At 40.7% G+C, this 23,264-nt stretch overlaps 1 pseudogene across 1 annotated transcript in view; it reads left to right on the forward strand.

Annotated features, from left to right (window-relative positions):
• The first annotated feature begins 1,252 nt into the window (after positions 1 to 1,252).
• The window catches only part of LOC308341614 (E3 ubiquitin-protein ligase TRIM32-like), a 35,414-nt pseudogene continuing 13,402 nt past the window's right edge, over positions 1,253 to 23,264 (forward strand). Inside the window, exon 1 of the transcript in view lies at positions 1,253 to 1,324. The product of the transcript in view is annotated as an E3 ubiquitin-protein ligase TRIM32-like (transcript). The remainder of the gene's footprint in view (positions 1,325 to 23,264) is intronic.

A 23,264-nucleotide genomic window follows, 5' to 3' on the forward strand; every position in this document is an offset into this window, starting at 1 on the left:
TGACAGGAGACTCTAACTGTACTACAAATGTATGAAATACCCTTACTGAAGGTTCAGGGAGGGGGAGAGGTACTGACCTAAGTAACCCTGGAAATGACTGAAGTCTGTAAGATTAAAGGCAAATAAAACTGTACCTGAGCCACTGTCCTCTAATTGGTAAGGTGTTTCCCATGGGGTTAATGTTAACAATTTTGGTCCCATACTCTGTGCGCACTGGAATGGAACAACTAAGCAAATGGATGGCTGATGAAGGGGGTCCTATTTCTCCCTGCGGGAAGAGGAGCTGAAGGAGAAGTGAAAGGATGACATGTTTGATCCATGGGGTAATGTGTGCAGTTGGAAGCTTCAGCATGGACTCATATTTAGTTTAATTACAGGTACAGATGGCCACATTTGGAAATACTTATAGGTATGTGTATATACACAGGCTAGATAGATAGATATATATAGCCCCACATAAGGCCCTCTGCTCAGCAGGGAGCCTGCTCCCCCCCCCACCCACACCTGCCTCTCTGCCTACTTGTGATCTTTGTCTATCAAATAAATAAATAAATAAAAATTTTTTAAAGTTTTTTAATGTATTTGACAGAGAAAGAGAAAGCACATGCACGTCTGTGCCTTGTGTATGAGTGGGGGGAGGGGGAGGGGGAGAGAATCCTCAAGAAGATTCTCTGCTGAACACAGAGCCGGAACCAGTCTCCACCTTATAACTGATGAGATCATGACCTGAGCCCCAACCAAGAGTCAGCCACTTAACAGGCTGAGCCACCCAGGTGCCCCACGACCTTGGTTTCTAATATCTTCCACCAATAAAAGGAACCAGAGCTTTTTGGAGAAATGGCTGATTCTAGGACTGGGGTAGGGAATATACAAGACAAGCCTGGAGCATTTTGTAGTACCAGGAAATAAGGAAATTATCAAAACAAAACAAAAACCTACCTTGATGAGAATATGCCAAGGGAGCCGATGAAAGAGCACTTCATAGCAAAAGTTAGAACAATTTGAGCTACAAAGTAAATAAATTAGTATTAGGTTATAACTCCAGTTATAAAATAAATATCCGTGAGTCCATACTGATACAAACAAATGATTGAATAAATAAGTGATTGGGGGAGAAGAGGCCAATTTCTTGTGCAGAAGAATTCCAAATAACTTATGTCGATACTATGCCTTTAGGGAGGTTATGCATGGTAATGCACTTTCCATTCCTGAAGTGTTCACTGCACACAGTAACTTAATTCCAAAGACGACCATGTGGAAAGTGGGGGAAAGTAATCTTGCAGTGGAGAAACCTGACAAGCAGTACCTGAGCCAGGTGGTGAAGGTCAGTACTCACAGTGATGTCATGTTGATACTATACAGTCTTGATACAATGTGATGAAAATAGCACTTTCCCTCTGTGGTCTTCCTGTAAACCCATAACCCCATGCTAAATGAATCATGAGAAAAGCAGCAAGAAAAAAAAACCAACTGAGGAGTATTTTACAAAATACCTCACTAGTATTCCTCAAAACTATGGAGGTCATCAAAAACAGGAAAAGTCTGAGAAACTGTTTTAGCCAAGAGAAGTCTAAGGAGACATGATCACCAACTGTACCATGGTGTCCTGAATGGGATCCTGGAACTGAAAAAAGACATTGAGGAAAAACTAAGGAAATCTGTATAAAGTACGAGCTTTAGTTAATACTAATATATTGGTTCATTAATTGTAGCAAATGTGCCATGCTAACATGAGATGTCCATCACAGGGCAAACTGGATGCAGGGTATGTGGGAACTCTACTATTGCCACAATTCTTTTGGAAATCGAAAACAGTTCAAAAAAAAGAAAATTTATTTTTAAAAAGTCAAGCAATGCTAGACAATACAAAACAAAAACCAAGTGAATTAACATCTCTATTATCCAAAAGAAAAAAAAAAAATAGAAGACTTGAGGGCAATTTGTCAGTCCCATCAGAATCTAACCCCAGGCTAACTTAAACATCTCTGCCTCTCCTTTAAAGTGAAGAAACAGAAAGAATATTCAAATTGTCAATGAGAGTTATTAGTTATTATTGTAATCTAATACTAACTCTAACAAAAATTAAAAATCAAGAGATAATAGGGGATGTTGCTTGTTTACTGAAATAACTAATACGTCTTTTGTTTCACAAACTTTGTTACTGGCCAAACACAAAACAAAATAAATCACCAGAGGCAAAGGGCTTTGTTAGCTGTATTTTAAAATACTGACCCAGTGTCCAGGCGAGGATGACATGATAGATATAGGGACATAACTCTCTAGAGGTCTCCCCTCCAGGAAAGGGTGTTTTAATGAACCTCCCAAAGGAGACTCTGAAAGTGGTGTGAAACAGTTTGCACATTTAAAAAAAAAAAAATACAAACTAAAAGAAACCTTGGAGGAACATTTTAACTAAGGGGAGAAGCCTAGAGACACTAAAGAGGAAGGGGCTATAGAAGTGGGCAGCAGACCCAGGTGACCAGGGTCTGTCATCTAAGCACGGAGATGTCCAGTTCTCTCAATCTGCCTTACCCTTCACCTATTTACATCTCTTCTGTGTGTGTGAATCCAGAATGACAGTATTTTAAAGATTTCATTTATTTATGTATTTATTTGAGAGAGAAAAAAAGAGAGAGAGCATGAGCAGGTGGAGGGGCAGAGGGAAAGGGAGGAGCAGGCTCCCCCTCACTCACCAGGGAGCCCCACGTGGGGCTCAATCCCAGGATCCTGAGATCATGACCTAAGGCAATGGCAGATGCTTAAACAACTGAGCCACCCAGACGCCCTTATCACTACATTTTTTAAAACATACTAATTTCATAATTTGTGGCTCCATTTACATGAAAGTTTTCTAAGAGTCTTAATTTCACTTTTTAAATTTTTTTAAGGATTTTATTTTTTAAGTAATCTCTACACCCAGTCAATGTGGGGCTCAAACTCACAACCCCAAGATCAAGAGTTGCACACTCCACTCACAGAGCCAGCCGGGTGCCCTTTAATTTTGATTTTTTTTTTCAAAGACTGTTACCTAGCATCCTATCAGGGTTCCCTGACTGCTTTCCAACAAGAGAGAAGAATCTCCCAAGAGAAAAATCAAACATGAGAATAATTTATTCAAAAGTGGGTGGGATATTTCAAAAATTTGCTGTCTATAAAAATTTTCTTCCTCTTCTTACTAAGTAACAGAAAAAAGAAAGTTCTATCATTCAGCATTCAGTGATTCCCCAGATCTTATTTGCCAGACTAAAACTTGCATTTCTTGTCCACTTAACACGGACCTATCTACATTTGTGGTAAATAGGAAAAACTTGTGTTTGAGAGCAATTTCAGGGCTTACCCAGTTTCAGAATATGAACTTTTGCTTTACAGTTGAGCTTAGGAGTTTGATCAGTTCTGGGGAAAATGGACTGGACCTTAAATTAGCAAAACAACAGCAAACAAACCGCAACTGTGAGTGAGGACAAGAGACAGTTGGTGAGGACTCCACGTGTTGTGGAAAATAAAACTTCTTCCCTCAAGATGACAGCAGTTCTGTTATCACAATTATCCAAATCCCTACCCGGCTAAGAAACATCTCACTAAGGCAAAGTCAAGTCTGGCCTAAAGTCAACAAGCTACTCCCAAGATCCTGGACGTGTGCTCTGTGTGCCAGAGAGCCCCTGGGGTTCTCTGTGTGGCCAGTGGTGGTGCCGGAACTAGGACAGGGCAGAAAAATCACTGTAGCTGGGACAGGTGTAACAGGTTTCTCCAGGAGCAACCACTGAAACAATCCTACAGAGTGAGTCACATTCCCTGGGACCATTTCTCCAGCTGTGTGTGTGGTTTTTTTTAATAGCTTACATTTCCTAACATGTTAAGGAGTTAACAAATTCGCTGGGCATTGAGGAGTGGCAGGGAGAGAACCCAGTGCCAAAGTTCCCAAGAATGATGAATACGGGCTTCTTGAAAGCTGGGGTCAGATCAACCACGAGATTTTTTTTAAATCTTAGCTCTCACCATGTTGTCAAGCACTTTCTGCAGTGAAACCAGGCTGAGAATTGAGCCTTCTTTAGAACTGAGCAAAGTGAACTCGTGGGCTTGGAACAGAAGCCCTAAGTTATTAGCATTAGCCTGGAGCAGCCAAGTACAGTGAGCCTGGCTAGAGGTATCCTGGCCGAGGACCGGGGTCTCCTCCTTAGGCGTTCCAAATTTGTCTGGGACCAAGGAAAACTGTGTGTCCTCCAGCCAGCCCCTTCCATCCCCCATTCCCAAATCCTAACCCTCCTTGTGAAACTTCATTAGCAGGATTTAAGAAGTCTACCACCCTTTATTGGGAGCAGATTGCTCTTTGCAATTGCTTTATACAAAATAAGGCATCCATAAATGTTTGTTCTAACGGTCTGTCACATAATATCTGATCCTTAGAGGGCCTCTTATCCTGCCTCCTCACTAGCCTGCAGGTGTGAAAATAAAGTGCCTTGTCTTTGGAGGTGGAGGGTCCCTCCTAATAGGTGGATAGGCTAGGTGATAGATAATGCAAAAAAAAATCTTAACTTGGAACCGGAAATTTGCATCTGATTGGACCCTCACTGGGAGCACCTGCCTGGTGCTGGGGATGCTTTTCAAATGGGGGAGAGGGAAATTTGGGGGGTCAGGACTCAGAGCTTGCAGATTTGCAGGAGCCTCAGGCTAACTTTTGAAACCTTCCACTTTTTTTTTCATCCGGCACTTGGTCAACTTAGTGCATTTCCAGTTTGAGTTCTGAGAGAACAACAATAAACAAGTGTTAAAAAATCGTTCAGTCACTAGGAGAGCAAAGAGGACAAGCACAGCTTGAATTCAGAGGGCTCCGAATGCGCGCACCACTGCAGCCTGGGGACCTCGTCCCCTCCAGTGTGGTTGATGTTGCCCAAATCGTGAAGCCACACAGAAGCTTGAAAATGATTAGAAGAGAATTATCTGAGCTCTTGGAGATTTTGTAAGCCCCAAAGTTTTCCCTTCCAGAGAAGCACGAGCATGTGGTGGTTGAGAGCAGCTCACAGACTACCCCAGTTCAAGACCAGTGTGCAGCTTTTGGGCTATGTGGTGACACGTCACTTGTTCACTCTGAGCCACAGCTCCCCTGTATAGAATGAGAACAGTGATAGCACCTACCCCCATAGGTTTTTTGGGAGGATTAATGTATATTAATGTATATAACTGCCTGGTGTTATTATTCCCAGCGCCTTCGCTTGTGAGTTTTGACTACTTAAGCAGTCAGTCTGTGACAGGTACACATTCCACTTTATGCATGCATCCAAAACAGCCCAGGCCCGAGACTGATGCATACCAGGAACCAGATATCTGCATCCAGTGAATTGGCATGACGCATATATCCTTCCCCAATTCCCTATTCAAAAGTATATGTGGTTACATATGACTCATTTATAAAGTTCTATCTGTTGTTTTGCCTTTTAAAATATTTTATTTTTTAAAAAATGGGGTACCCAGGTGGCTCAGTCGGTTAAGCATCTGACTCTTCATTTCAGCTCAGGTCATGATCTCAGGGTTGTGAGGTCAAGCCCCGTGACTGCCTATGCACTCAGCTGGGAGTCTGCTTGAGATTCTCTCTCTCCCTCTGCCTCTGCCCCTCCCCTTCCCCCCCCAATAAATTAAAAAAAAAAATCTTAAAAAAACAAAAGAAAAACCTGGAGATCTAAAAAATCTTTTGCATTTACATCTTGGTAATGATAAATGGCAAGTCAGAAATCGGTTTTGAAAACAGTGGAAAATTTTAACAGTTATGGTAAATCATGGAAGAAAATATGTTAATAAAGTAAATGTATACAGTTGAAATCTAAACAGAACATTGAGGTGAGGGGAGTTCATTCCAGATAAAATTCTCAGAACTTCAACATTTGTACATCCTATTCACGGCTAAAGGTTTTTGTTTTCCATAGTCAAGGTTAGGTAGTGGTAGAATTCAGCCCTCTTAATAGATACCATCCTCCTCACCCACTTCTCCTCTCCACACCTGGAATAACTTTCAATAGTATTCTGTTGTTCTGAAATCTCTTTAAAAAAATACATCTCAAATCTACTAAGTTGATCCATGACCAACACAGGGGTAAAATCTTCAGACCCCCATGCAGTCAAAAACCAACATATAATTTTTGACTCCCTAAAAACTTAACTAGTAATAGCCTAGGGTTGACCAGAAGCTTTACCAACAATATAAACAATTGATTAAACACATATTTTTTATATTATATGTATTGTATACTGTATTGTTACAGTAAAGCAAGCTAGAGAAAAGAAAACCATAACAAAGAAAAACACATTTACAGTACTGCACTATATTTATCCAAAATATCTGGGTATAAGTGGACCCACACAGTTCAAACCCATGTTGTTCAAGGGTCAACTGTACTTAGCTTATGAAATTAAAAATCCAAGATACCATATCATCATTTCAGTCTATTTCTAGCTACCATTTTTCCTGCCTGAACAAAGAAAAGATCAGGACACCATGTAACATCTCTTTAGAAATCTTACATTATTGGAGAATAAAAATGTGGACTTAGCAATACCATACCTGCTGTTCCTTCTCCTGGAAGTTCTCTTGTCCCCTCCATGCATAAGCTTCTATCCCTCATTTCAGTCAGTTATCTGCTCAAAGAGCAGCCCTATCACTCTCCAATTGCTCACTCTTTTGCTTTTTGCACTGTTGTCATTACACATCTGTCTAGCTATTACCAGTCTATTTTCCTCACTGACGATTGGCTGTACAGAGCACACCATTGATTTGTTCATTGTCAGATCCCCAGCACTGAGAAGAGGGCCCAACATAGAACAGCTACTTGATAAATATGCGTTGGTCACCTGCGCTGATTTAACAGCGCTATTCACTGGTAAAATCTTTGTTCTATCATCATCAAGTTAGGTATTGTTAGAACTCTGCCTTCCTAATGTGTATTGTCTTCCTCACCTTATACCTTCTACACAGTTGGTGCTCAGCAAATGTTTTGTTTGTTTGTTTGTTGTTGTTTTTTAGCAAGTAGGCTCCACCCCTAGCGTAGAGCCCAACACGGTGCTTGAACTCAAGACCTCAAGATCAAGACCTGAGCGGAGATGGAGAGTCGGATGCTTAACAGACGGAGCGACCCAGGCACTCCTCAGAAAATGTTTTATTAATGCGTTTTTCTTCATCAAAAAGTACTCCTTCCATTAAATATTATATAAAAAGGCAAGACATAATGATATATGCCTTTTTGATTACAAGACTAGCAAATGTGCTTTTGAAAAAGACTATAAGGAGGCCGGACAAAATGGTAACAGGATTATGATAACTAGGTGTTAGTCTTTCTCTTTTTCCGTATTGTTTTATTAGGTGTCACTACCTTTTGGAGAAGGGATGGGTAGGAAGCATCCACTCTTGTCCTTTCTTTTCCCGAAACGTAGCACAGAACTTTATGAGAAAGGGGTAATATCTTTTACTTATTACTAAAGATTATGAAACAAAAAGAAAAAATTACTCTAAACTTCTTGATTCTTATAGGCAAAGTGCTCTCAACAATATTGACAAGGTGTTTCATATAGATTTTTATTTTAGTTTTTTAAATGTATCCCAGATATATGTATGTGTATATATATGTATATGTGCCTGTGTACACGCACACACACACACACACACACGAAATATACATAATATTATGTACAGGTTTGGTTTTATTTGCATTTCTTTGATTATTGGTGAGTGGACATATGTACAATATTCTTTGTGAATTTCATTTGTGTGTGTATCTTCTTTATTCATGCTTTTTATCAATTTTACTTTTGGAGTGCAGAAACATTTACATATTTTGATACAGGAATTTATTCTAAGAATGTGCTATTATAGGGGTGCCCTATTACAGGGGCTCCTGGGATGGAGCCCCCCATCGGGCTCTCTGCTCCTCCGTGGGGAGCCTGCTTCTCCCTCTCCCAGTCCCTCTGCTCTGTTCCCTCTCTTGCTGTGTCTCTCTCTGTCAAATAAATAAATAAAATCTTTAAAAAAAAAAGAATGTGCTATTACTCTTAAAATTAATATATATATATACATACATATATATATATATATCTCAAAAATAAATTCACTGAGTTCTATAATATAACCAGTACATTAAAGAAGTAATGGGGAATATGGTTATAATTTAACCATTGCTTCTGCCCTCAAAATGAGTGCAGTCTGCTTTGAGGAAAAAGGCAGAAAACACCAGAGAGAATACGATACTATTCCATGGCACCACAGAATGGAAATCCCCACTGTTGGCCAGATCATACCCATGACAGTTTTAATGACCAGGGAGGAATGTGAGGTGTTGCATTTAGCCAAAGCTCTATGAGAAGAGGGAGACCTTGAGCTGGGACTTTAGGAACTGGGGCAATTTGTTCATGGTCGAATATGGACTGGATTGCAGTGGATTATACTCTGGGGAGTCAGATTCTAAGAGATGGGACAGTGACAGATGACCTGATTGAAGCACAGGAACTGGTGGGGAGGAGCAGGGGCAACGTGGTTTACGAGCCCAGGAATAGGGGAGGGTTCTACTTGCTGAGCTGGGTGCTGACAAAGCCACGGGCACTTTTGCTTGAGAGGGGCAGGGCAATGAAAGTGCTGCTCTGTTAAAAGTTGACCTGACAGTAATAATTGACCCAAATCTTATAAACTTGGAGGACAGAAAGAAAACTTTAAAAGCGAGCTTCCAGGGGCACCTGGGTGGCTCAGTGGGTTAAAGCCTCTGCCTTCTGCTTGGGTCATGATTCCAGGGACCTGGGATTGAGCCCCACATCAGGCTCTCTGCTCAGCAGGGAGCCTGCTTCCTTCCTCTCTCTCTGCCTCTCTGCCTACTGTGATCTCTGTCTGTCAAATGAATAAATAAAATCTTAAAGAAAAAAAAAAAAGGCGAGCTTCCAAAATACATAAATAAATAAATAAATAAAAATAAAAGCAAGCTTCCTGTATGTACAAACCCATCGGTTTTTTAAATGGGGACAGTTTTCTTCTTTGAATTATAATCATAGTCTGAATTTCATTTTTAAAAAAGAACCGCTTTCTGGGGCACCTGGGTGGCTCAGTGAGTTAAAGCCTCTGCCTTTGGCTTGGGTCATGATCCCAGGGAGCCTGCTTCCCTCCCCGCTCTCCCTCTGCCTGCCTCTCTGCCTACTTGTGATCTCTGTCAAATAAATAAATAAAATCTCTATATCCTTTGCTCATCATTTCCTTTTTGTAATCCAGTCTACTGGGTTTTTAAAGCATTTGTAAATCTCTTTTATTACAAATATAACACAAGCATCTAAAATATAAATGTACAACTTAACCATTTTATATAATGTAAACAAAACACTGCACCTCATGCCCGAAGCTCTTTGTCTGTCTTCCTCTTCCCAATCACAAACTCTTCCCCCCCACAACAAATAACCAATATTTTGACTTACTAGTCATTACTTCCCAGCTTTTCCTTATAATTTTAGCAGCCAAGTATTCGACCTAAGTATTATATATATATAAATATAACTAATATATTTAGTTATGACTATTTTGAAAACTTTATATAAATGAAATGTCCTCTTGTCTCTGATCTCTTCCACTCAACGTTATATTTGCCGGACTCCTTCAAGTTGTCGCCCATGGCCTTATTCATTTCAGCTACTATAACATACTCCTTTTTATAAATATGCCACAATTAATTAATCCATTCTACTGTTGAAGAAGTCCAGTTTAAAGCTATTATAAAAGTAAAGGTGCCATGAAAATACACACATCAACTGGGAAAATGTTCACTTAATTCTTTTGATTGTACGTCTAAGGGTGGAATTCCTGGGTCATAGAGAAAGTACATCCTTAAGTGTAATAATTCCTGCCAAGGGGTCTTCCAAAGCGGTTCTCAGCAGGGCACACCCTTAGCTCGTGTTCGTGTTTGTTCATCCCCCCCAAACTCAGCGTTGTCAGGTTCCCATCTGCCCACCTTTCTTAGGTGTGTAGAAGTAATCTCATCACTGTGGTTTTAATTCACAAGTACCTTTCCACGTAGGACCCTGATTCTCTCTTTCGTGAAATGCTTTTTCAACGGCTCTTGCCCATTTTCATGCTAGTTGTCTTCCTGATTTTGTTAATTTGTTTTCCTTTATACATTCTCGACATGAGTGCTTCGTCAAATGAAAAGTTCACTTTAAAATCAGCCTCTTTTAGGGGCGCCTGGGTGGCTCAGTGGATTGAGCCTCTGCCTTCTCAGGTCATGATCTCAGGGTCCTGGGATTGAGTCCTGGGTCTGACTCTCTGCTCAGTAGGGAGCCTGCTTCCCCCTCTCTCTCTGCCTGCCTCTCTGCCTACTTGTGATCTCTCTGTGTCAAATAAATAAACAAAAATCTTAAAAATAAATAAAAAAATAGATAGCAATATAGTACAACTTTAATTGGAAATTAAATTTTGTTAGTTCGAGCACCAAAATAAACAACCAAATGGGTAAGAAATCAAAATCTAGAAAATAAAAGTGTTCAAATACTAGAAGATAATTCGGTAGATTCCTTTATAACCTGCACATAGGGACAACCTTTCAATGATTCAGAATCCAAAAGCAATAATAAGAAAGAGTCATAAATTTCATTTCATAAAAAAATTTAAACTTTTCTGTAATGACAATGACAACAACAAAACCTCATGAGGAAATTCAAAAGACAGATGACAATCTGGGACAGAGTGTTTGCAGATTCTATCACAGATCAAGAACTCACGTCTCTGATTTACAAAGCATTTTAAGTATTGAGAAAAAAAATTAACAAAACATCAATAGCAGTTTACAGAAAAAAATAAGTAAATGGGAGTTAAAAATAGTAAAAGATGCTCAACTAAGTAAAATGTATCCTGAGACAACATGTCTAACCTATCAGATGGCTAAAAATTTTAAAAATTGACAACATACTCTCCTGGTGAGCCTATGGGAAGATAGGCCTGCTATTAAATTGAGGGTAGGGGCACAAAATGATACAAACCCTATGAAAGGAAATTTTGCAATATCTGGTAAAACTATATACTCTTCAGTCAGAAATTCTGCTTCTATAAATTCACCCTGAAAGATAACATCCCAAATATAAAACAAGATGCCTGAGGTCACCCATCATATTATATTTAGTGCACAGTAATAGGAAAAAACTAAATGACCATCCTTAGAAGAGTGGATGAAAATTATAGTGCAATCACATGATAAAATTCTACACAGCCTACAAAGGAATGTTGAAGATCTCTATGAACAAATATGGAGCAATTTTAGGACATAATATCAAATAGAAAGGGCAAGATATAAAAAATGCATATTTCTTTCTTTTTATAAGAAAGAAAGGGAAGTAAGACTACATATAAGTATAGGCTTATTTTCTTTAAAAACAAAACACAGGAAAGATAAAGCAAAAATAAGAATAATTTTCTATAGTAGGCAGGTAAGAGAGGAATAGAGGCAACAGGGATAGAAGTAAGGGTCCTCTGAAGACACGTCTTTATAGTTAAACAAAAATCAAATTACAAAAAAAATGGATTAGAACAAAACCCTAAAATTAAATACAGATGGAAACATATCAATCACGTTGTGTATCAAATTGATCACATAATCACACAGATAAAAGATTAATTCAAATAACTTTTGATCACAGTACTCTGACTATATACTTTTAATGAAATATGTATATTCAGGACAAAAATTTGCAAAAAAAGGGGCGCCTGGGTGGCTCAGTGGGTTAAAGCCTCTGCCTTTGGTTCAGGTCATGGTCCCAGGGTCCTGGGATCGAGCCCCACATCAGGCTCTCTGCCCAGCAGGGAGCCTGCTTCCTTTCCTCTCTCTCTGCCTGCCTTTCTGCCTACTTGTGATCTCTGTCTGTCAAATAAATAAATAAAATCTTTAAAAAAAAAAATTTGCAAAAAAAAATGTTGAACCTAACCTAGTAGGTTTGTTGTTGGCAAGGGAACAAGTATTACATTCTGAAAGTATTTTCTACATATCAAAGGACAGAGCAAATGAATTGAATACCTACTGTTATTGGGAACCAGGAGTTTCACAGTGGGAGAGGAGAGGTACCAGTATTTAGTGGGCAAAACTCTGTGATATTAGAGAAAACCACTATATGGTGTGAGTGTATGTGTGTGTGTGTACATATATATATATAATATTTCCAGCTCTGGCCCTTGAAACAGCCTAGAAACAGTGATGCCTCTTTAGCCATAGGTATACCCAGGACCCAGATCTTTGTTTCTTTTTTTAAGATTTATTTATTTATTTATTTGTCAGAGAGAGAGCGCGCGCGCGCAAGCAGGGGTGAACAGCAGAAGGAGAGGGAGAAGCAGGCTCCCTGCTGAGCAAGGAGCTGAATGTGGCACTCGATCCCAGGACCCTGGAATCGTGAGCTGAGCCGAAGGCAGACACTTAACAGACTGAGCCACCCAGGCATCCCCAGAGCTTTGTTTCTATATACATGTCCCCTCTAAAAGAAAACAAGGCTCCCTGAAGAAATGGCTTCCAGATCTGGGCAGAGAAAGTATGCGGAGCCTAGAGCACCAGACTGCCTCAGACAACAAGACTCAAACATGGAAAGGGCATGTCAATAGACAGAGGGATCTAGCTCAAAGGGTTTCTCACTGCACAAACTTGGGAGTACTTGAACATCAGAAAATAATGATCGCGATGGATTATAACACGCTGAATTTAAGCAGAAAATCCATAGATTGAAGTAATCATAGGGATGCTCCCAAGGAAATGAAAGGGAAAGAGAGAGAGCTCTTCTGTGTAGAAGAATTCTGTTAACAAATGTAGAAGTAATGACAACTAGAAAATCCCCATTTGGACCCCCCATTGTCATCACTGATTCAGGCAATGATTATTAATGGATGCAAAACCCACCAGGTCAATGTTATAGGGATATAGGTTATTCCAAAGTCTAAAAGGCCCCTACAGATTATCTTTGTGATAGGGGGACTGGCAGTGACAACTTTAAGGGAACAAACTCAGCCTTAGCAGGAGAGGGTGACATTGGTGTCACCTGATGGGATACATCTATCAAGAATTCTTGCCAGGGGGCGCCTGGGTGGCTCAGTGGGTTAAAGCCTCTGCCTTCGGCTCAGGTCATGATCCCAGGGTCCTGGGATCGAGCCCCGCATCGGGCTCTCTGCTCAGCAGGGAGCCTGCTTCTCTCCCGGCCTCTCTGCCTGCTTGTGATCTCTGTCTGTCAAATAAATAAATAAAATCTTTAAAAAAAAAAAAAAAAAAAAAAGAATTCTTGCCAGAAATGTTTAACCTTGAATTTAGTCATGAAGAGGCAATCAAACAAATAAAAAATCCAGAATATGGGATATTCTACAGGATAACCACTCTAGGCTCTTCAAAAAAATTCAATGTAACAAAAAATCAAAAGAGAGTAAACTGCTCTAATTAAAAGATACTTGTCATGTGTGTATGTCACATTATTTGAGAATGTTAGAAACTGTATTAGAGATGAGAAAGCAAATAAGGTAGGTAAAGAAATTAAGCATCGAAGCAAGTGGTTTGAGACATGGTCAGAATTCATAAGATGTTTTAAGTATAGTCCAACCAGATAAAATACAACCTAAATGTACCAAACGTACAAAGAAAGATATGGAAAAATCCAGAAGGTACTAAATATTCATGCTCTATAAAACATACAGATGTATATTGGCATTCTATATTCACAAAGTCTTAAAATCAGCTACTCATTGATGATATTCACCTTGTAGCCCCTCATCAGGTAAATTGGAGAGCTTTAATTAGCTCTAGCTATCTGTGCTTCTCTCACAGAGCAAGCATCTGTCTAGGTCCCCAAAATCTCCCACTGCTGGGGCCACTGGCTCAGACCCTGTCTCTGGCCCATATAACCACAGCATCAGCCAGGAAGACAAAGCCACCGAGAAAGGATTATGTGTGTTCTGTGTCCCCTTGCTGTTGAGATATATATATATATACATATATGTGTATATATATATTTTTTAAGTTTTATTTATTTCTTTATTTATTTGTTAGAGAGAGAGAGAGAGAGAGAGAAAACACGCGTGCCCACAACCAGGGGGACGAAGCAGGAGAATCAGCAGGCAGAGGGAGAAGCAGACAGCAGACTCCCTGCTGAGCAGAGAGCCTGATGTGGGGCTCGATCCCAGAACCCTAAGACCATGACCTGAGCTGAAGGCAGAGGTTTAACCCACTGAACCACCCAGGTGCCCCTCTCAAAACTAATTTTTTAAAAAACTGTCATAAATTGGGGCGCCTGGGTGGCTCAGTGGATTAAAGCCTCTGCCTTCGGCTCAGGTCATGATCCCAGGGTCCTGGGATTGAGCCCCAGTCAAGAGCTCTGCTCAGCAAGGAGCCTGCTTCCCTTCCTCTCTCTCTGCCTGCCTCTCTGCCTACTTGTGATCTCTGTCTGCCAAATGAATAAATAAAATCTTAAAAAAAAAAAACTGTCATAAATTAAGCTCAAGGTTTATTCCTGTATTTCCAGCATTCTATCCATTGGTTCGGTCCAGTTAGGTGGACAGCACACATTTCTCTCGCTTCCTCCTTTCTTGTCCCTCATGGAAAGTGAAAGTAAGGCAATGTTTGTCATTGAGATGTATTGAGTTTTTATGTATAAATTCATAGCTTTGGTTTCTTACTAATTCTTCATCAGAAATTTTCTATAGTTTGGGATAAGAATTTCTTTGCCAAAGTTAAACCTTAATATTTTGATGTTACTTGGTCGTCATCAGGTCTATTGAAGTGATTGCTTTCTTTACAAAAGCATCACATCTTGCACTCTTTCACTGAATATGGCTAGCTGACTTTTAGTTAGTAAATGTGAAGTGAAAAATGTGTCCACAGACTACTTGAAGTGTTCATGCAACACGCATAGAGACTAAAGTACTGTCCAAATTCTTTTATTTTATTGCAATATTGTTGCATTAACTACAGTATCAGTAACTTAAATTTTTAAAAACTAGGAACTTAGTATTTAGTCCCGAGACTTGGTCAGTACGGTGATAGTTATAGTTAAGGAACACCTGATAAGTGTCCTACTGTAAGATTCACCATACACTTCCAGGCAAACCAAGCCAAAGGTTGTTAAACACCGGCAGGAGGACATTGTATGAAAATGCAATGCTAACAGCTCAGGGCACGCCCTTTGTTCCACCCAAGCTGTACCTCAGCTGAGAAACCCACAGAGGAATCAGATAGCCATGGAAATGAGATCAAGTGCACAATAGCTGTGAAGATAAGAAAAGTTCACAGGAGGCAGACATCAGAGAGAAGGAGTGGTGATTCTTCTCTTGGCATTTTCCAGCTTTGGAGAGACACAAGAGATGACCATAGGGGAGGCTGCTTATAGGTTAAAACAGAAATTCCCTATAGGAAGACAGTTTTTACTAACCTCAAGTAATTCAGGAGATGCTAACAATGGGATAGCTTTTCAAGTTTTCATCTGGTTTAAATTGAATGACTTTAATTATTTTTTAAAAAGGTGCTACTTGCAGGGGCTCCTGGGTGACTCAGCCCCTTAAGCATCCCACTCTTGATTTCGGCTGGTGGGACTGAGCTGCATGAACCTCAGGGTGATGGGATTGAGCCCCATGCCGGGTTTTGCTCTGCACTCAGTGCAGTCTGCTAGACTCTCTCTCCTCCTCCCTCTCCTCTTCCCCTCACTGCATGTGCAAGCACATACACTCTCTCTCTCTAATAAATACAACAAAAGTCAAACGGAAGAGCAAGATAAGCTGTGAAAAGTCGGTTTCTTTTCTTCTTCCACCTGCCCAACTACACAGTTCTTCCCAGAGGAATGCCTGCATCTAAGTGGTAGAAAGACAAAAGTATGTACATATTTTTGTGAGTCCTTTTCAAAGTTGAAGAAATAGTCCATATAAATCCTGCCCTTCTCTTCTCCCTAAGACTCCCTCACCCTCCCTAGGACTCTCCTGAAGGCCACTTCTTCCTCCCCCTCCCCTCTCCTGACACCTGCTCTAGACAGTGTTTCTTACCCAAAGGGAAGTGCTCCCCGCTCTCCAATGTACTAGAGCTAAAAATAAGGTTGAGGCGGTGTGCCTGGGTGGCTCAGTCGATTAAACATCTGCCTTCTGCCTTTGGCTCAGGTCATGATCCCAGCCAAGGTCCTGGGACTGAGCCCCACATTGGGCTCCCTGCTCAGCAGGGAGTCTGCTTCTCCCTTTCCCTCTGCCCGTGCTCAGGTACGCTCTCTCGCTCGCTCGCTCACTCACTCTCTCTCCCAAATAAATAAATAAAATATTTTTTAAAAAATGTTGAGGCCCACTGAGTTAAATTCATGAAGGTACCATTGTTTGCTGAAGAAATGAAGGGGTTATGAATAATGTACACAAAACATAATGACATACAAAATTACTCATTTCTTCACCTGAGCCCGAATCAACTTGTTCATGTAAAGAGAATAAGACTGAAAACTGTAAACCCTATAAAAAGTCCTGGAAGAGCTGAGAACAGTTTCTATCTTGTTAAGAGAGAGACTCCTGAACCCCTTAAGCCATTAAAAAGCAAGTATTCCTGATATTTTCCCAATTCCTATTCAGTATGCATTTGCTGTTGCCACTCACAAATGTTAGTTGGACGTTGGTAATATATATCTACGTTTTAAAATTGCAAGCCAATCAAATGGAGGTCAAGCAGCATGGGTGATTGAAGAATTCACCAGAGGCAGAATAAAGGAGATAGTTTATTGAATGTCCTGCAAGGGAATTGCGGGAAAGATAGCAAAGGAGAGACTGTCTGCCATGAGGCAGTGGTAGAGGGCTGCAGTTAAAAGGGGAAGTTAAGGGGTATGGGAACATATGGAATTTTCCTTTTTTGGTAGCTGTGCCTGGCTGTAAAGTAACCCATTGGCCAGCTAGGGTTTATGGTTGATTTGATGTGGGTCACCTAAGGGGTCTGTTTGCATTCCGCCCGGGGTCACTGAGCCTTCCACCTTACTCAGGTGTCCGTTGCTCAGGTGCTGGTTGCCTAAAAGCAGCCTCCATGTTAACAAGTTGCAAACCTCTTGTTATTAAAACATCTTTTGTACAGATGGATAATCAAAATTGTCCACCTCTTTCTGCCATCTTCCTGGGCCACCATAATAGTGTACATAAACGTCCTGGCTGATGTTCTAAGGAGCATAAAGAATGCCCAAAAATTCTTATGAGGTCATGCTCCAAAGTCACCCTCCAGATTCCAGCTGTGATGATGAAGCATGGTTACATGGACAAATTTGAAACCACTGATGATCACAGAGCTGGAAAAATTGTTGTGAACATTATAGGCAGATTAAATAAGTGTGGAATGATCAGCCCCAGGTTTGATGTGCGACAGAAAATTCTAGAAAAATGGCAGAATAATCTGTTCCTGTCCCATTACTTTGGTTTAGGTATCGACCATCTCAGCTAATATCATGGACTGTGAAGCCTACAATAATACACAGGAGGGAAAATCTTGGGATTCTTTTTCTAGGGATCTGAAAATACACACGTGAAAATAAAATGTCTCGATGGAAAACAAACAAAATTTTTCAGTATAAACAATGCCTCCCACACTGATCACCACACTTGCTCACAGAACATCTTCTACATAACTGCCTATGCAAAGGGAAGTCAACCATGTTGCCATATTCCAGGCATTTGGGAAAAATGTCTTGGGGAATATAGAAATTAATATTTTCCCAGGCTCATACTCCCCTTGATATTAAAAACCTTCAATATTTCTTTTCTTCTTTTTTTTAAGATTTTATTTATTTATTTGACAGAGAAAGACACAACAAGAGAGGGAACACAAGCAGGGGAAGAGGAAGAAGGAGAAGCAGGATTTCCACTGAGCAGGGCTTGATCCCAGGACCCTGGGATCAGGACCTGAGCCAAAGGCAGACATTTAACAACTGAGACACCCATGCTTCCAAAAAACCTTCAATATTTCAAGGAAATTATATCTCATCTCTTCTTCATCTATTTTCCCCCTGAATTCCATTGTCTTGTTAAACTGTGATGCCCAGTGGATCTTTGTTAGTGTTCTAACGCTGCATGATCCAATAAGATAGACACTAGTTTATCTTATAGGTGGCTACTTAAATTTAACCTAATTAAAGTTATTTATTTATTATTAGTTAAATAATAAATAATTAAAATCAATTATGTGGCTATTTAAATTTTAAATTGACTAAAATGTCACAAAATTTAAAATTCCATTCCTCAGTCACACTGGTCAGATTAAAAGTGCCCAGGAGTCATATGTACCTAGTGTCTGTATACTCCACAGCACAGATGTCCATCATCACAGAAAGCTCTATGAAACAGCACTACTTGAAAGGCACTCTTTATTTTTCTTTCTTCTTTTTTTTTTTTTAATCAGAAAGTTACATTTTGGCATAAATAAAGTGAATTTTCAAAAAACTAGAGGTTACCAGCGAATTTGAAACACATATTCAATCCCAAAATCTTAAAAGAACATAATTCCAAATATCCGTTACCAGAGCAAATGAAAACAATAAGCCAACACAGGACTTACGCATCCTTTTCTACTGATTGAACACCAAGTCATTTTTTAAGATTCAGATGTCCTAGGTGCACCTGGTTGGCTCAGTCGGTAGAGCATGCAACTCTTGAGCTTGGGGCTGTGAGCTCAAACCACACATTGGATGTAGAGATTACTTAAAAATAAAGTCTTTAAAAAAGAAAAAATTCATCTGCCCTAGTAAGGCTTTCCTGACTCAGTCCAATCCCCCAGGATCTTCAAGGAAATAAGCACTATCTCTCTCACTGACTTCTGTATATGGGTCCAGCAAGGCTCCCAAATTTAAAAAAGAAAAATTTATTCTACATAACTGTCCCTACCTCTGTCTCTAAGAGCTTTAAGAACAGGCACCTTATCCCATAGGTCATTATAACCCTAGCCCACATTACCTAGTAGGGGCATAATAAAAAAATAAGCCAAAAAATTGATAACATCAGGGACACCTGGGTGGCACAGTTGGTTAATCGTCTGACTTTTGGTTTCAGCTCAGGTCATGATCTCAGAGTCATGAGATCGAGCCCCCTGTGGAGCTCCACACTCAGCATGGAGTCTGCTTCAGATTCTCTCTCCCTGTCCCTCTGCTCTTCCTGCTCTTGCTCTCTTCCTCTCTCTAAAGTAAATAAATAAATATTTTCCTAAAATTAATAATAAATAAATTAATTTAATGTATAAACTGACTACATCAGTTACTGAGCATCTGTGTGTGCCAGGACAGGAGCAGTGCTAGATTCCTGAGCTCTGGCTTGACTACAACAATCCAGTCCCACCCTCCACAAGCTCATAATCAGGCATTGATTTCCTTAAATCAGATTTAAAATGTTATACGAACTCATTTAGTCTGGCTCTGCTCTGCCAGAGGAAGAAAGTGTTCTACTTCAGGCTCCTTGCTTGGCAGAGAACTCTTCTTCCTCTCCCTCTGTGTGGTCTCTCTCTCTACCCCCCCTCCAATAAATAAATCTAAAAAAGTTTTTTTAAGAATTTATTTATGTGACAGAGAGAGACACAGCAAGAGAGGGAACACAAGCAGAGAGGGAGAAGCAGTCCTCCCACTGAACAGAGAGCCCAATGTGGGGCTCAATCCAAGGACCCTGGGATCATAATCCGAGCCAAAGCCAGACACTTACCAACTGAGCCACCCAGGTGCCCCTAAACAAGTTTTGATAAAGAAGAACAGTCTTGGGGCACCTGGGTGGCTCAGTCATTAAGTGTCTGCCTTCCGCTCAGGTCATGATCCCAGTGTCCTGGGGTAGTGTTCCACATCGGGCTCTGTGCTTGGCAGAGAGCCTCTTCTCCCTCTCCCTCTGTGGGGTCTCTCTCTCTACTCCCCTCAAATAAATAAATCTAAAAATTTTTTGATAAAGAAAAACAATCTTTGCTCTCTGAAAGGAAATTATTTTCTTGGGTTTTTTTTTTCAATCTTTTCTCTTTTTCAACAATTTGCAAGAGGAATGGAAAATTCAATATAATAAAAGTATTAGGAGTGTTGAAGTAAGTAGCGGTTGGACATGATTACCAGTAAAGTTGGTGGGGCATGCTTCTTACACTTGAAGGTTCAAGCAAGTCCCCTGAGGAGCTTGGGAAAAGGCCACTGTGATCCAGTGGGGCCCGGGTGGAGCCTGTGACAAACTGCCTGGTGATGTCGCTGCTACTGGTTCTCAAACCACGGATCGAGGCAAAGAGGAATTTTCAAACCATAGACTACCACCTTCATCCACAAGCTGGGACTTGCTTTCCCTACCCACTGTCCACTGTCTGCCCCTGGGAACCCATGCCAGCTTACTGGTTGCTCCCCCCAGGTACAAAGCTGAACCTGCCTTGCCACACACATGTGTGCGCACACACACATGCACACACATCCACACACATTTTCCTTTTGTTGTTCTCCTTGCCTAGTATGCCCTCAACATGAATCTGTGTCAGGTACCAGTGCTGGAATGACAACTGTCTGTCAAAGAGACCTACCACAAAGAGCCCACTATCTAACAAGAGATCCAGTGTTTAGATGTCCAATTATAATACAGTGTGCTAAGTAATGCAATTGATAAGCAGGGGTGCTAGAGGAATATGTAAAAAACACAAAAACAAAAACAAAAAACCAAACAAACAAAAGGCCCTTACATTTAGGAGACAGACTGTTAATCTATGTTGGACATCACTGGCACTATTCATAGTTTACTAATAGTTGGGTAATCAGCACATCTAGAATTATCTTTCACTGCCTAAGTCCTGTGTATATAATGAATGTTACACAGTATACCATGCAGGTCGGTTTTAACTGAATTCAATAAAGATATGAATACTTTGTTTGGCTGGCATATATTAAATTATTATACAAAGGGGGACAATGTCCCTTCTCAAGTCACAGGTGGTCAGAGGGGTCCCCAGAGAAGTTGGCATCAAAGCTGAGACTTCATTGGTTGGGGAGCTCCCTGACCCTGGCCACTGGAGGAAGAGCACTGCAAGAAAAAGGATCAGCTGCTGTAAGGTCTGGAGGCAGACATGGGGTGACTTGCAGGAACACATGTGTTTCAGTGCTGCTTTGGACACATAGCTTGACAGGAGGGTGAGTCAGTGGCCAGGACTCAAAGCAGAGAGGACAAAACCGCAGGTCTTATCCCATTGGTCCCACATTCTTACTGATCAGCTCAGTTTATAGTTATTTCTTCTTCCACTAAATTCTATCACATCAATGAACTTTACTACACATCATATGCTACCTTGACTCAGGGACTTATGCTAATGTCTCCTTTAGATGAAAACCCCTTAGAGAAAAGGACAGCTGGATCTTTCCTTGTAACATTGTCACACTGTCTTTCATGGATATGGTGCTCAGTTAATATTTCTTGGATGAATCAGTAAGATCATTAGAGAGGCAGTATTTTCACAATTAAACCAGGCCATGTTCACAATATTCACCTGTTGCTCTGAGCATCTGAAATCAAACAAAGTTGATCTTGTCTTTTATTCTTTAAAACATCTCACACTTATTTCTGATGCTCAGCACAGCCTAAACATGTACTGATTTATTTTCTCAAATCCTTTCTATGTTTTCAACAACACTGCTTTAAGCAGTAGGTCTTGCAAGTGCATAGTTACTTCCTGTTCCGACAGGTGGTCTTTTGATGAGTTCTACCAGAGCATTCTGGGCAGGTTCCTGTCCTTCCAGGTCACAATGTTGTCCAAGTTGCAACTTCCAGCCTGAGCATCACCCAAAAGTATAAGAGCACCTGGGGAGCCCATTTCTCCCCTTCCCTCTCCTGCAGGCTTGCCTCAGCCTCTTCTTCATGCCTGTTCCGTGAAAGGGCAGCAGAATTTATCTGCCCACCTTCCTCGTCCTGTTCCACCCAGCTGTGACCCCAAATGATCTGTCTCTGGATTGGTACAACCCCAGCTCCTGGTAGAACCAGCTTCCCAGGGACTGTGTAAAGGAGTCTCAAAACCCTGCACCAGGGTCTTATTGTTCACAAATGTTCTATTAACAGAATATTTTGAAGTCAAATGTGTTGTGCTGTTTTTTATAAGTAGTGCTTACTATGTACCGTATACTGTTTTAAGCACTCTGTAATAGTAACTAGTTTAACTTTCTGTAAAGAAGGTGCTGTCTGGGGTGCCTAGGTGACTCAGTCAGTTGAGCGTCCAACTCTTAATTTCTGCTCAAGTCATGATCTCAGAGTTATGGGATGGAGCTGCACGTTGGGCTCTGCACTCAGCAGGGAGCCTGCTTGAGATTCTGTCTCTCCTTCTCCCTCTGCCCCTCCACACGCTGCACACTCTCTCACAGGCACATGCACACACACACTCTCTCTCTCTCCCCAAAATAAAGAAATAATTTTTTTTTTAATCTTACACTCCTCTCCTTTTTACAGGGAAGGAAATAAAGTCACAGAACTGGATCTATTTTTGAACCATACTGCCTCTTGCTTTTGCTTACAAAGTTGTTGCTGTTGTTGTTGTTTTCCAAATCAATGGCTTTTATAAAAATTCATTTCTTCTCTTTTTTAAATTTTGAAGAAAACCAATTTTTTCTTTTTTTCTTTTTTATTTTTTTAAGAATTTTTATTTATTCATTTGACACAGAGAGAGAGAGAGAGCGCACAAGCAGGCAGAGTAGCTGGTAGAGGGAGAGGGAGAAGCAGGCTCCCTGCTGAACAAGGAGCAGATGTAGGGCTTAATCCCAGCACCCTGGAAACATGACATGAGCCGAAGACAGTTGCTTCACCAACTGAGCCACCTCGGTGCCCATCTTCCCTTTTCTAAAATCCTGCCACAATGACAGGAGAGAAAATACATATACCCAAAATTATAAAAAGAACGAAGAGGAGACAAGAAATTTCAGACAAGAAATGTCAGAAAATTGTGCAGATACGATGTGGGAGAAGGTAACCGACTTAGCAGGCCAGTTCATCCCAGGGAACTTCTCACAGAAGGCAAGGAGATGGTGCTGTTCAAAACAGGAAACTGTGAAATTCTGGACACAGAAGACCCAGACCCTAAGTCTGCCTCACATTATCCCACAGCAGGGGTAGCTCCTCCCCATCCTCCCCTCCAAGACCAGAGCCAGGAACAGGCTGGAAGAAGATATTCCCACATGGCGTGTCTCGTGCAGGTCCACCTGTGGGCCTTTGTGTTCTAGCCCTCTGCTGTTTCTCCTCTTATCCATGCTTAGGGCCACCTCTCCCACCATTCCTTCATCAATGAGAGATTAGAGTATTATTATTCTCTGATGAAAGTCCA

The sequence above is a fragment of the Martes martes genome (genome assembly GCF_963455335.1).
Source record: "Martes martes genome assembly, chromosome: 4".
NCBI lineage: Eukaryota > Metazoa > Chordata > Mammalia > Carnivora > Mustelidae > Martes > Martes martes.